Here is a 13,376-nt window from a genome sequence, read left to right as displayed (position 1 = left end):
ACTGTCCTTCTCTCCCCCTCCCCATTCAGGAACATCTCCAGGCCCCTGTCCATGAAGCAGGGAGTGAGCTGTCCTTTCCTCTAGGCCATCTTCTCAGTCCTGATGGTACAAGAATCCAGTTTGAGGGCCAGGTCCTGGCCTGTATTGTCTATAATGGTGTTCAATTGGATTTTAAATATTGTACCAGCGGTGTGACACCATAAGGTGCAACTCTTTATTTCAAAACATAACATTTACTTTTAATATTTTCATTTTTCCTTTTCTGACATTTGTATAATGAAGTAACCTACACCTGCGCAGCGATAGTTGAAAGGTTGTTGAATATCCTAATCCTCAGAGAGGGGAATGGTGGGTGGATAAACCAGCAGAATCAGAACAAGAAACTAGATAAATAAATGATTCAAAGGAGTAAATACTCTTTTTGTTTTACCAACAGCATTTGATTGTGAGTAGAGCTGTTGCGATCTCAGCACTAATCTGATGCTGATGGACCCTCACTAAGTCCTGTTTGTAAATGGAGGTCTGTAATAGCTCATCAGAACTACCACATTGATTCCAGTGCATTCTCCTAAAACTTAATCTATTTCTGTTTCCTTCAAATATCCTTGTAATAATAAAATAAATAGGTTTTTTTTCTTAGTTTCATAAATATGAAATATTTTGTGCTTAAAGCTGCTTTGATCAATACTGTTGTGATCGATGATTTCTGCGATTGCATGTTTTTGAATAAGTATTAACTGAGTATTCTGTTATGAAGACACTCCTGTTGCACACAGTCTTTTCTCTGAGAGCTTGACATTAAACCTGATCTTTACTCATAGTCTGAGAGGTGTACAGCACAGAAACAGTCCCTTCTGTCCTACTCATCCATGCCGACCAGATATCCTAAATAAATTAAGTCCCATTTGCCAGGATTTGGTCCATATCCCTCAAAACCCTTCCTGTTCATATACCCATCCAGATGCCTTTTAAATGTTGTAATTGTACCAGCCTTCACCACTTTCTCTGGCAGCTCATTCCAAACATACACCATCCTTGGTGTGAAAAAGTTTAGGTCCCTTTTAAACCCCCCACCCCCACCACCTGAAGCCCTCTAGATTTAGACACCTCCCCCTCCTCCACCCCCCCCCACCCCAAGAAAAAGACTTTGACTATTTACCCTATCTATGCCCCTCATGATTTTGTAACCTTCAATAAGGTCACCCCTCAGCCTCTGACAATCCAGGGAAAATAGCCCCAGCCTATTCAACCTCTCCCTATAGCTTAAACTCTCCTTCTCTGGAAGCATCCTTGTGAATCTTTTCTGAACTCTTTCAAGTTTCACAACATCCTTCCTGTAGCAGGGAGACCTGAATTGCACACAGAATTCCAAAAGTGGTCTAATCAGCCACACCATGGCCTCCCAATTCCTATACTCAACACACTGACCAATGAAGGCAAGTGTACCAAATGCTTTCTTCACTAGCCTGTCTACCTGCGACTCCACTTTCAAGGAATTATGAACATGCACTTCGAGATCTCTGCTCAGCAACACTCCCTAGGGCCTGACCATTAAGTTTATTAGTCATGCCTAGATTTGCCTTTCCAGAATGCAGCACCTCACATTTATCTAATTAAACTCCATCTACCACTCCTTGGCCAATTGGCCCATTTGATCAAGATCCCATTGTACTCTGAGGTAACCTTCTTCGCTCTCCACTACCCCTCCAATTTTGATGTCATCTGCAAATGTACCATACCTCCCTTTGTTCACATGAAAGTCATTTACATAAATGATGAAAAGCAGTGGACCAATTGATGTGGCACACATCTGGTCACAGGTCTCCAGTCTGAAAAGCAACCCTCCACCACCAACTTCTATCTTCAAGCCAGTTCTGTATCCAGTTCACTCCTTTTAAATGAGCCAAGAACTGAAGCTCAGAACAACACTAGCGTGTTGTGTTCCTCCTATTACTAACTTTAAATAGCACTTTTTAAAATTGATTTTTCTTTGCAAAACTTCATGTGTACTTGCAAGTGTTTTGTATTCTGCAAATCAAGTGATTCCTTTAAATAAGTGAGGATATAAATTACTATTCTTTCTACCTGGGGTATCTGTCACGTGTGTCTGACAGAATAGTAGCTGACCCTCTATCAGATTTCCACTAATGTTGTGACCTAAAAATGAAACACAGAGTTCAGGTCATGTGTCTCCCCACCATAACCCCTCTGATAGTCTTGAATGATGAGATATTCAATAAGAGAGGGACTCTGTCTGTAGTGTCAATGTAATATCACTTGTTGCATCAATGTTATATCCTACATTGACCATCTTAAAATAGTCCCTGCCAACATAATTGTGCAAGTTCACAATGTAGTAAGTGTTTTGCTAATAGTAGAATTGGTCTTTTTATAATTCCTAGGATCTGAGTTTGAACATAACTCATACTCATTTTAATCGTTCTTTCTTCTGATAGTTCTAAGTGAAGTAAACTGAGTATTTCTCCCAACCAATTGGCAGCTAGTGTTAGATTCCATTTCCGTTCCCTTCTTTGTCTGACCATTTGGTATTGGCCAGATTAATGCTAATTTTATCAAGCCTGCTTCGAAATACTACAAGTAGTTGGTTGGGGGTGGATGGGAAGGAAATGACGCATTGATTTTGCATCCAAAGTGCTAAAAAAATCTGCATTTTTAATCCATATTCTGAAAACATTTCACAGCTTCCTTTACAAGGAGTGGTGCCACCTTTCTCAATTTTACGAACAGAAAATTTAACAGGTGAAAACCATCAGTCCTTATGCATCACAAATGGAAGAGAATTGTTATTAGTGAGTTGCATTTGAACAAAGGAACAAAGAAGAGCATTTTCTTTATCTGGAGGAAACTCCAAGCACTGGGGTGGGCAAGGACGCAGTCTGTTGACTGAGGACTAAGTTATGAGATGAAAAATATAAAAGTGATAAATGAAGACAGATCACTCGTGATACTAACTGTTAGTCAAAAGTTCTCTTTAAAGTTTAAGGTCAACAAATGAGTACAAATTGGTGGAAAAAGTGAGTTTAGAATTGATAAGGAAGCACTGCTAGGAGTGAGTGTGTAGAAGATAATCTCAGATATTGAAGACAGCATGCATTATGTTGTTAAATACTGTGGGGAAATGGTCCTCACATCTATAATTTTGTGATGAACTTAATACAATGATATAATGAAATACAAACAGTAAAACTTGCACTAAACCTAGTTTGCTCTTATTTGCTTTTCCTATAAGTTGTATTTATTATTGGCCCAAGTTTAGTTTCTTTCTTAAGAATTTGAAATCATAATAGCTTTTTAATTTCTTAGCAAACCAGAACTTCTGCTGTCCAGTTATGTTCAAAAAAGAACAAGGAATTTCTTCTCAATCTGGATTAAAACTTTTCTGTCTGCCCTATTTGTTAGGAATTCATATGCTTGTTATTGAGTGTAAATTGTAAATAAGATGGGGATAGTGATCATGTACTTCTTGTACAAATTCACTGGTGCACTGTAAAACTAGTGGTATGTTTCAATTAAACCTGTTGTTTTTCAATAAATTTTATGTGGTTTTTATTTAGTGATTTCTATTCTTTTGTTCAGGTTCTCATTCTCTGATTTCAGTGTATGTCTGCAGCCTTATTTTGTTCATAGGAGCATTAAGAAAGTAGAAACTTGCCACACTTTAATTGCATGATTACATTTCAAAGTAAGTAGTCTGAAAATTACTGTTGGTGAATAATGTAATATTGACAAAGGGACACCAGGGAATGACCTTAACTGAATGGAGTGAGCTGGTTAAATTAAGTTGTGGATGCACTTAATCTATAGGATGATGAAAATGCACAAGGTCATCGTGAACCACATCTGGTTTTGAGAAAGTACTGATTACAGTTAAAGTTACTTTTGCCTGAGGTCTGAGAGGTCTCAACCCTAAAATGTTATTCTTTGTTACCGGAGAAACTTTGTCTTTGCCATATGTTCTAAACCTGGAAATGCTAGATCTTGTCAGTGAGTGGTTAGTGAGAAAGGCCTCCATTGTATCAGACTAATTTATTCACTGCAAATCTACAATAATTTAAACTAACTCTTTGAAATTGAGTCAAAAGCATGTTTATTAGTATGATTTTTAGTTTTAAATGCTTTGAGTGAAAGTAGCTCATTTTGACATTTCGTGAGTGAGACCACTCCCTTATAGCACTCCCTATTATAACAAATTACTGTTTAGCCTATTTAGCAGTAATTCTCACATATTTTCAAGCAAGCAATTGTGACACACGAGTATAATAGGCTAAAGGTGACACATCGTTATACTATATTAATGATAGTTTGCCATAAACATTAGAGGAAATAAGTTTTTAGTGGGATGCACGGTGGTCAGTGGTTAGCACTGCTGCCTCACAGCGCCAGGGACCTGGATTCGCGTCCCACCTCGGGCGACTGTCTGTGTGGAGTTTGCACATTCTCCCTGTGTCTGCAAGGGCTTCCTCCGGGTGCTCTGGTTTCCTCTCACAATCCAAAGATGTGCTGGTTAAGTTAATTGACAATGCTAAATTGCCCATAATGTTAGGTGCATTAGTCAGGGCTAAATGTAGGGATAGGGAATGGGTCTGGATGGATTACTCTTCGGAGGGTCAGTGTGGACTTATTGGGCCGAAGGGCCTGTTTTTATACTGTAGGGAATCTAATCATTATACCACTCTAAAGATGGCACACCACTATACTATAAAGTGAGCAGAAGTGGGCTCGGTAGACTTGTGTTTTCAGACTTATGCTGTTTATACAATGTAGAACATGTAATTTTCCCACTGGATAGAAGAAAAACCATGAGTCATTCCAAATTACTATACTACTGATGGACAGGCTCACTAGATTTAGATTGACTAAAACGATAGTGGAACTGAGAGGTTATACCCATCAGGCTGTATTGATTAGACATAGACCTGTTTTTCTCTGGTAAAGGAAAGATTTTGAGTTGACTTGAGGTTTTTAAAGAGTTTGATGGATAGATGAGGAGGTGGTACCAGAATTACAGGTGATAAATATAAAGTATTGATAAATCAAATAGAAAATCAAAATAAACCTATTTTCTTAAAGAATTGTTAAGATATGGAATTCACTTTCACAAGAAATGATTGAAGCAAACAGCATGAATATATTTAAAGAGAACCTAGATATACATAAAAGGAAATAATGTTTTAGACAAGTATATTGTGAATGTAGAAAGTAGGACATGTGCCTGTTGCAATGAATAGTTTGTTTCTCAATATAAATGTTATGCAATAATTTTTAGTAGGCTATGGCAATTGAAGAAATCAAATTTTGTTGCTAAATGAAATTCTAGATTTTTAACTTCAATTTGGTGCTCTTATTCTACAACTCTTAATTTGATAATTGAGACTAAATTGTTGGTGGCATAAATTAGATGGGTTTATAAAATATTCACAGGTGCTAGTCGGTATTTTGAGGTCAAACATACTTTTCCCATGTGAACTGAGACATTGACTGACATCTAATTGCAGGCTGGCTGATTACCCAGACTCTTTAGATGGAAAGGCCTGAGGAGAGTCAAAGAATTTTTCTTTATGAGAAGGCTTAATGGAAAGAATCCTTGATTTTAGTTCATTAGGTTACATGGCTGTATTTTTGTTTCTAAATGATTACTCTTAGTATTAAACTGTTTATCAGGAATGTAAATGGAATGGTAAAAATGGAATGAATAACAGGAGGTCTGTTACCGGCTCAACCATTATCAAGCATTAGTATTTCTATTAGTGATTTGTCTTACAGACTAAAAGGAATGCTGTAATGTTTGTACTTGTGAGTTCAGTTTGACATGTAATGTTTGAGTATACTGGTGAAGCAGGAACCTTACTGTGAGTAATCATACTTATCTGCATATCAGAACAGCAAATCAAGTGTAGGGATTATTATTTAATGCCCATCATTATATGAGATATGTTTTGAGGTGGTTGGAAATCCCTCAGGAGACATCAAGACATTGAATAAGCCAAATGTTTAATCAGTGACGAGGAGTTTGGGGTGCTCTTTTATGAGTACAAAATGCTGTATTAATTTGCTCATGGCTACATTGGGCATGAGATGTTAATTTTTCAGAGTTCTTAATGAACTGTTATAACTTGCCATTGCTGGTAACCTAGATAAGAAAAGTATGGGTTAATTCAGCAGATTTATTCCTTTGTAGGATGAACCAGTTGTAGTCAAAGTATCGGTTATCTTTTATCTGTTGGCAATATTTAATTCAAAGGAATTTATTTAAAATTTATTAAATGGGAGATTCTTTGCACTTGGCAAATGTGTAAATTCCCAAAACATGAAACAGGCAAGAGGATTTATCAGTCTGTTTTACTGAACTTCATGCATTTGCTGCACATTTCTATGTGCCTAAATTTAGCCTCAATGGTTAACTTAATCCTGACAGCCAGACTACCAGCCTCAGAATGTGAAATTCTTAACCCTAAAGTGAACAGTTTTATGTTCCTACTAATAAAGAAGCTGCTATTTACTTTTCCAATTTACTACTTTTATTGTAGGCTGGTCACACTATCTGTCATGGATGTTCATCCTCTTAGATATTCCTCCCTACCTTGTCAGCCTAAAAAAGTATTTTATACCTTACTTTTGATGACCAGAGCTTTTTATTTCCCCTGACATAAGACCTTTCGACCTCCATCTTCTCACCAATGATTTTTTAAATCCTGAATGATTTGGGAATAATTGCAGTGCCTTTAGTGATTATTACCCTTCACTGATAGTAAATCACTGAACTCCCCTGAGGCCAGAACCCAATTTTTGTCTGCGTCTGCCACTGTCTGTTTCTGCAAGCACCACTGCTCACGTGCAACTGTATTTTGCGCAGCATCTGCATGTATCTGTCCTTCCTTGGTTTGATGCATGGGTTGAAAGAAAACCTAACTTTATTGATCTATTGAGTACTACTGCCAGTGTTTGTAAGTTAATGACAACATTGGTAAAGAGGGGAAAACCAGTCTGAATGTCTAGTTAACTGACCACCTTAGTTCCACTTCATTCCTTTGAATGAAAACTACTTTAAGGCAAAGAACAATTACGAGTATCATTAGAACAGATATTTACAGATAATTGGCATGCAAGGCAAACAGCATACATGACTATTTCTGCTACATCACTGTAGTATCCCCCCAAGTTATGGTAAGAAATCAGGAGCATCCCATTGAAATCCTGCCCAACAAGAATGCCTCCCTTCTTGTGAATTTTCTGCACTTGCTATGAGCTGTTTGCATTGATGTTCCACAAATATTTTTTATTTTTTTATTGAAATGTGAGCTTTGACGGAAGGAATTGGAAAATGTACAACAGCAGAAGGGGTCGTAGTTAGTGCCTGAACTCAAAGGTGCTTTATATATAACACCAGGGACTTGCGTTGTCAAAAATAATGTAAAAAGGAATTCAATTCAAGTTTTGTGGACATTTCTTTGAGCAAAGTCATTGACTGCTGTGGACCTTGGAATTTGTTTAGGCAAGATTTCCTTGAAATTACTTAACTTTTTTTTTAAAAAAAATTCATTCATAATATATGGGTGCAACTGGCTCGGCCGCTGTTAACAAGGGAAGTTTCCACCATCAGCAGTATTCGAAACAGATTCCCAAGAACATTGTCTGGCTCCCTGCTTGAATAGTTGAACAATAATACCACAAGGCTATTGCTTCCAGCTATACACTTTTGGGGTTGTTTCTCATACTGAGTGGTTTGGAGGGGTTCTTGTTTAATTTAGTTCACTTGGAGGATAGCCTAAGAATTAACTTGGTTGGAGGAAAGCATGCTGACAACCAGCTGAGTTAGAAGAAAGTTTGCTTTGAGCAATCTGTCCAGCTTATCTCTCCCATTTATAAAAAGAAAAAAAAAACTCTCCGCATCAATTCAGGGTAAAACTGGTCTATTCCCTAGAAAGAGTAATTGGAAGAACATCTCAAGATTGTATTTGCTGAGCAAGCTATGTCTGTAAGACTTCAGAGGCAACCAGGCGTTATTCGTGACTTAACTACAATGTGCTAGAACATCAGAGTAACAGACTTCAGAACATATTGCAGTTTATCCTTTTGGCTTCAAGAATAACCCATTGGCTTAGTATTTTTATGCCAGAAAATTAAACTGTACAGAGAATTCATTTATCTTCTCTTTCCCAGAAGTGTGTCTGTGTGTCTTGTATATATTTAAAGAGTAAGCTTTATGCTTCTATATATTACTGATTTGTGTATGTTAACCAATTATTGCATGGTTACTGAGAAAGTTTTCCTTGGATAATAAACCTATAACTGTGTTTATAAAGAGACCTGTTGTTTAAAACCTGATGTAGACGAGATACTTAATTGGCAAACTTGATAAGTGGGAACATTATTTTTATTTTGTGTTGCAATCCAGGGAAGTAGTGATCAAAAGCAATGGTGCACTACTGCAGCTTTGATTGTAACATAAAAGTGGGAGCTGACAATGAGGGATACTGAATGAGGACATCATTTACTTGGAAATGTGGTGCTAATAACTAGAGATGTATCAAAGGAATTATACAAGATTTCTTGTATGTTGTTAGATTTGGCAGTTATCATGATTTTTCTTTGAGTTGTAAATAACCATGGCTAGGCTAATTGAATTGGCTGGGAAGTTATGATTCGAGTTAAAAGGAGGAGTTAGGAAAGCTGACATTTTTACGATAATAGCACATTTTTTCTAGTTGGAAGAACAGCAACACAAACCAGGTGGTGAGTCAATTGTGTTCGTGACAAGTTGAATTCAATGAAGAAGTTTGAAAAAGAAAAAGAAATGGATATTAAAAAAACTTACATTTGGGGAAAAAGAACTAAAGAACACTTCAAAGGGAGTTAAAGGAAAAGAAAAGTGTACCTCAGAGAGAGAGCCTTGAGATGAAAGAGAAAGAATAGGAAAGCAATTCAGACAAGAGGAAAAGAGAGAAAGGGGAGAATATTAGCCAAAAAGGCTGTAATTTAAAAAACAAATATCTGACTTCAGGGAACATCCTGCCAAGGAATGTCTGAATCGAAAGCACAACTCCGTGTTTAAATTTCTGCAAGTACCTCCAAAATTTGATGAAAGGGATGCTGTGTTTTTCATTTCTTCTGTAAAAAAAAAGCTAAGCAGGTAAGATGGTTGAAAGGAAACTGATCATCACCTTGGCAAAGCAGGTTTGATGGGCCTAATTTATGAAGTTTATACCTTGTTTTCTGAAGTGGCTTCTATAGATTATAAAGTGCTTTCTTTTAAAAGAAAAGGTTATTCTCAGTGCATATGAATCGGACCTTCGGGCTTACAGCTGGAAATTTCAGAATGCTCAGCTTGGGCAGGGTAAAGCCAAATAACTTTGATTGTTGTGTGTGGGCATTAAAGGTAGAGACTATATGTAAAATCCTTAGGGAAGTAATTCTCTTGGATGAATATAAAAGTCCACTCCTTTGGTAAGAACTCACATAAAAAGCCAGAAGGTTGCAGCACCAAGAAGGGCAGCTGAGTTGTCTCCCGTTACAGCGGTATAAGTATTTTCCATCGCCACTAACCTAAGAAAGATACCAGGTAGAAAGATGAAAGAAGGCAATAGTCAGTGATGAGAGGGACAGTTGGGGATGCCCCAGGATCTCTTCCTCAGGTCAGACAGGAAAGTTCTGGGAGTGGGAATGATATCTGATGGCCTAAGCATTTTTGACGTCACAAAAAACACCTTATGCAGATTACTGGAATTTGCGAAGTATACAAGCCAGTGGAGAAAAAAGACTATGGGTTTCAAATACCACGTTGTAGCTCTGACTACAGCTAGGAAGCCAAATATAAACATTACGAACTATCCAGATGTTTGTTTGCCTGCAATTTTTGTTGATTTGGATAATCAAAGGAAGTGTTCAATTTGTTTTCTCTGAGTGAGGCTCAGAATGCTGATCCAAAATTAAGTAGCCCAATCATCTCAAACTGAAGTTGAAGTCAAGGGAGTTCTGAAATATTGCTACATAAAAATGGGATTTTGATGGGGAAACAGAGACCTTCTCTCAGATGCACAGATGAAGAGTCGACAGTGATTCACTAGGTACTGTACCGCTCAAATAGCTGGAAGAAATTTTAAGGATAGCCCATGAAATTCCCTTGGAAGGCCATGTTTGAATCTAGAAGATCTAAACACATGTAGATCAATATTTTTACTTGGTCAGGTCTTTATAGAATGTCATTCAGTTTTGTAAAATATGCCATACACAACAGTGGAAAAGTGCAACATACAAACAAGCCAGCATATTTAATTGCCATATCAGTTTTGAGAGACCATTTAGCTGGATATTAATGTATTACATAGAACTTTTACTGAAAGCAAAAACAGGACACCAGTGTATCCATGCTATCATGGATGTGGGTACTTGATTTTCAGAGGCCATACTCTTAAAAGCAATCACTTCTATCATAGTGGTAGAGGCATTAATCAAATTCTTCATTCGATATGAGTTACTGATGGAGATCCAGTTGAATCAAGATTCCAATTTTATGTTTCAAATTTTTAAGGCAGTTATGAGTAGTCTGTGTATGACACAGTTACAGTTTTCAACATTCCACCCATATATACCAGGAGTTTACGAAAGATACTATGAAATCCCGAAAATGATAATAGGGACATACGTCATGGATATCATCAAAATTGGAGCAAGGGACTGGAATTTCTTTTGTTTTCCATGCTGGATTCATCTAATGAGTTGACTGGTTTTAGTTCTTTTAAATTAAGTTTTAGCCATGAGGTAGGGAGACCCTGGAAAGTAAAGCTTTTAGGACTGAAGGGTGAGTCATCCATGTTATACAACATCTGTGAACTGGCTCACAGAGACATGCAAAGTTGCTCAAGAACACCTTGAGCCATCAGAAACAACAGTGAAACAGTGGCTGTGAAACCTGTCAAGTCTCAAACATTTCAACTGGATTGAGGTGTTAATATTACCTCCTTTATAAGGTGAACCTCTGACAACATACAGGACAATCAAAAGAAATGGTTAACCTCAGGGCAATCTCGATTATCCAAACAACACAGATGGGGAGTATTTTGTTTGGTTAATTGAATGTTCGGATAACACAGTTTACCCAAGCATTGGGACCTTGAGAATTGTTTGGTTAATCCGAAATTTGGATTATCGATGTTCAGATAACCGAGGTTGTTCTTTGGTATCTAAATGACACTTCAGATTGATGGAAAAAGAATCTGCACTAAAATGTTGAAACACTGCACCCATCTAGAGGAGCATTAGCAGGTATGGATCATTCAGATAGTAAGGACAGTGGAATATAGATGGGCAAATAGAGATGAGGCAGAAGGAGAACTAGACCATTCCCAATTGAATTGCCGACTATCTAGTTACTTTACGCTGAACTGTTAGGCAGGTTAGACATCATGCTTTTATGTTTAAAGTCAGAAAAATGAAAACACTAACAAGGTTATGCATCAAATTTAAAGAAGTCTGTAGGGATAAACTAGGATGCACAGTTTTAGCCATACATTATGTGGAATTAGGAGAATTCTCCTATGAAATAGTTCCTTTACCACTTAGGGAAGAGAAACAGGCCTAGTGAAAGCAGAAATCCAACACATGTTGTAAAGCAAGAACCAAGGCAAAGCAACAGAAGTTCCCCATAGTGTTAATGCTTAAGCCTGATTGGTGAATCAGATTTCGTATCAACTATAGAAAAATCAAGTAGCAACAAAGGTTTGTCGCTTGGAAAATTGCATCGATAGTTTTGGCAGTTGCCAGACTTCTTACCAAAATAGATATGTGAAATGGACACTGATGAATTTTGTTTTAGCATTGAAAACTAAAGAGTTATTTGCCTTTGTCATCCCAGCTGATCTTTTCCAAAACCTGGTGATGCCTTGCAGGCCAAAAAATGCTCCAACAACTTTTCAGATACTGATGAATCAAATGTTAGATAGTGTCCCTAATTATGCCGTATGCCTTGTTGTATTGGTATACTGTGACATGTGGGAGGACCATTTGGAACAAGTGGAAGTTTTATTCAGGATAATGCATTTAGCTGATTTTGGTGAAAAACCTTGCCAAAATGAATTTATAAAGGCAAGAATAACCTACATAGATTATATTACATGTACAGGAAAGGACAACTGCTGTGAATGGCATTGTGTGTGCATCTACAGTACGTGGATTGCAGCAGTTCAAGAGAGCAGCTTACCATGACCTTCCCAAGGGCAACTAGGGATGATGGCCCAGCCAGCCCACATCCCATAATTTAATAAAAAGCAATTACTTAATGCCATTTTCGCTGTTTTGTTTTGGTTTTTCATCATTAACCTTTCTCCTAAAAGGTTGCAGCAGCTCCCAAATGGCTACTATACAAACATACTTCAGTTAATTCCTGGTGTTGACTTTCTGGTAACTCTGTGAATTCTTCAGATTTGAGTACTGAATTGTTTTTAACCATCCCAATTGAGTGATCCCTGTGTTTATTAAAAAGAAAAATGTTTTTAAGACTGGAATCCTGACCAAGTTGGTAGTAAATGGTGACTCTTTGATCAGTTCCTCACATTCTTCAGAAATGCTGAGGCCCAGTGCCTCCTTGCCCCAGCTCTGAAAAACACTACAGTTAGATCAGCAAACTGAGGACAAAACACACATTGGTATTCCCCCAAACCATTGGATTGGTTGGTTGAACGGCTATGTTCCAATCTAATGTCCTTTCTGACTGCATTTCACAATAGCATTTACTCCAGCATCATGATCTATTAACAAGGTGTTCCATTTAAAATTAAGCTTTCAAAATTTTCCAAGTATTGAAAGTGTAATGAATAAGTGCCTCTTATCCAAGCTTTCTTTTATTAAAGCTGTCTGCAGATCGTGTATAATGAGTGAATGCAAAATAGATGCTGTTCCACTTCAGAGTGAAATGCTGTTGATTATTCTACAAGTTGGTTTTGAAAATGAAATTAGTACAGGGCTCTTTTCACAAAGTGTCTCCTTGGTTAAAATTTCATTGAAAATTACTAAATTTACACCATTCGTAAGCAAGTAACTGTTCTAAAAATAAAAAAAAAAGCACTATCTAATCAATTGTGCAATTTTCTTGCTTTGGACAAAGAAAATGCAAATTTATGGAAAATTACATAGTAACACTCTTCATGACGTCTTGTGTCTAAAACACTTAAAATAAGTCCTCACTTGCATAACAAAAGGTTTGGCTCGATTACGATTCTTTTAAACCATAATAATGGTATACAGAATATATTAACAAAAAACTTCAAATTGATTCCCTCGTGTTTATGATTTAATTGGACTTAAGATTCTAAGAATTTGTATGAGAAGTAGTCAATAAATATGTTTGGATTATTATTAGA

General features: G+C 37.1%; 1 protein-coding gene across 1 annotated transcript in view; it reads left to right on the top strand.

The window, feature by feature from the left end:
* The window catches only part of lhpp (phospholysine phosphohistidine inorganic pyrophosphate phosphatase), a 169,953-nt gene that overhangs the window by 72,116 nt on the left and 84,461 nt on the right, over positions 1-13,376 (top strand). The gene's annotated exons all lie outside the window — the stretch shown is intronic.

The sequence above is a fragment of the Hemiscyllium ocellatum genome, chromosome 22 (genome assembly GCF_020745735.1).
Source record: "Hemiscyllium ocellatum isolate sHemOce1 chromosome 22, sHemOce1.pat.X.cur, whole genome shotgun sequence".
Classification (NCBI taxonomy): Eukaryota; Metazoa; Chordata; class Chondrichthyes; order Orectolobiformes; family Hemiscylliidae; genus Hemiscyllium; species Hemiscyllium ocellatum.
This window is presented reverse-complemented; position numbering and strand designations above follow the sequence as displayed.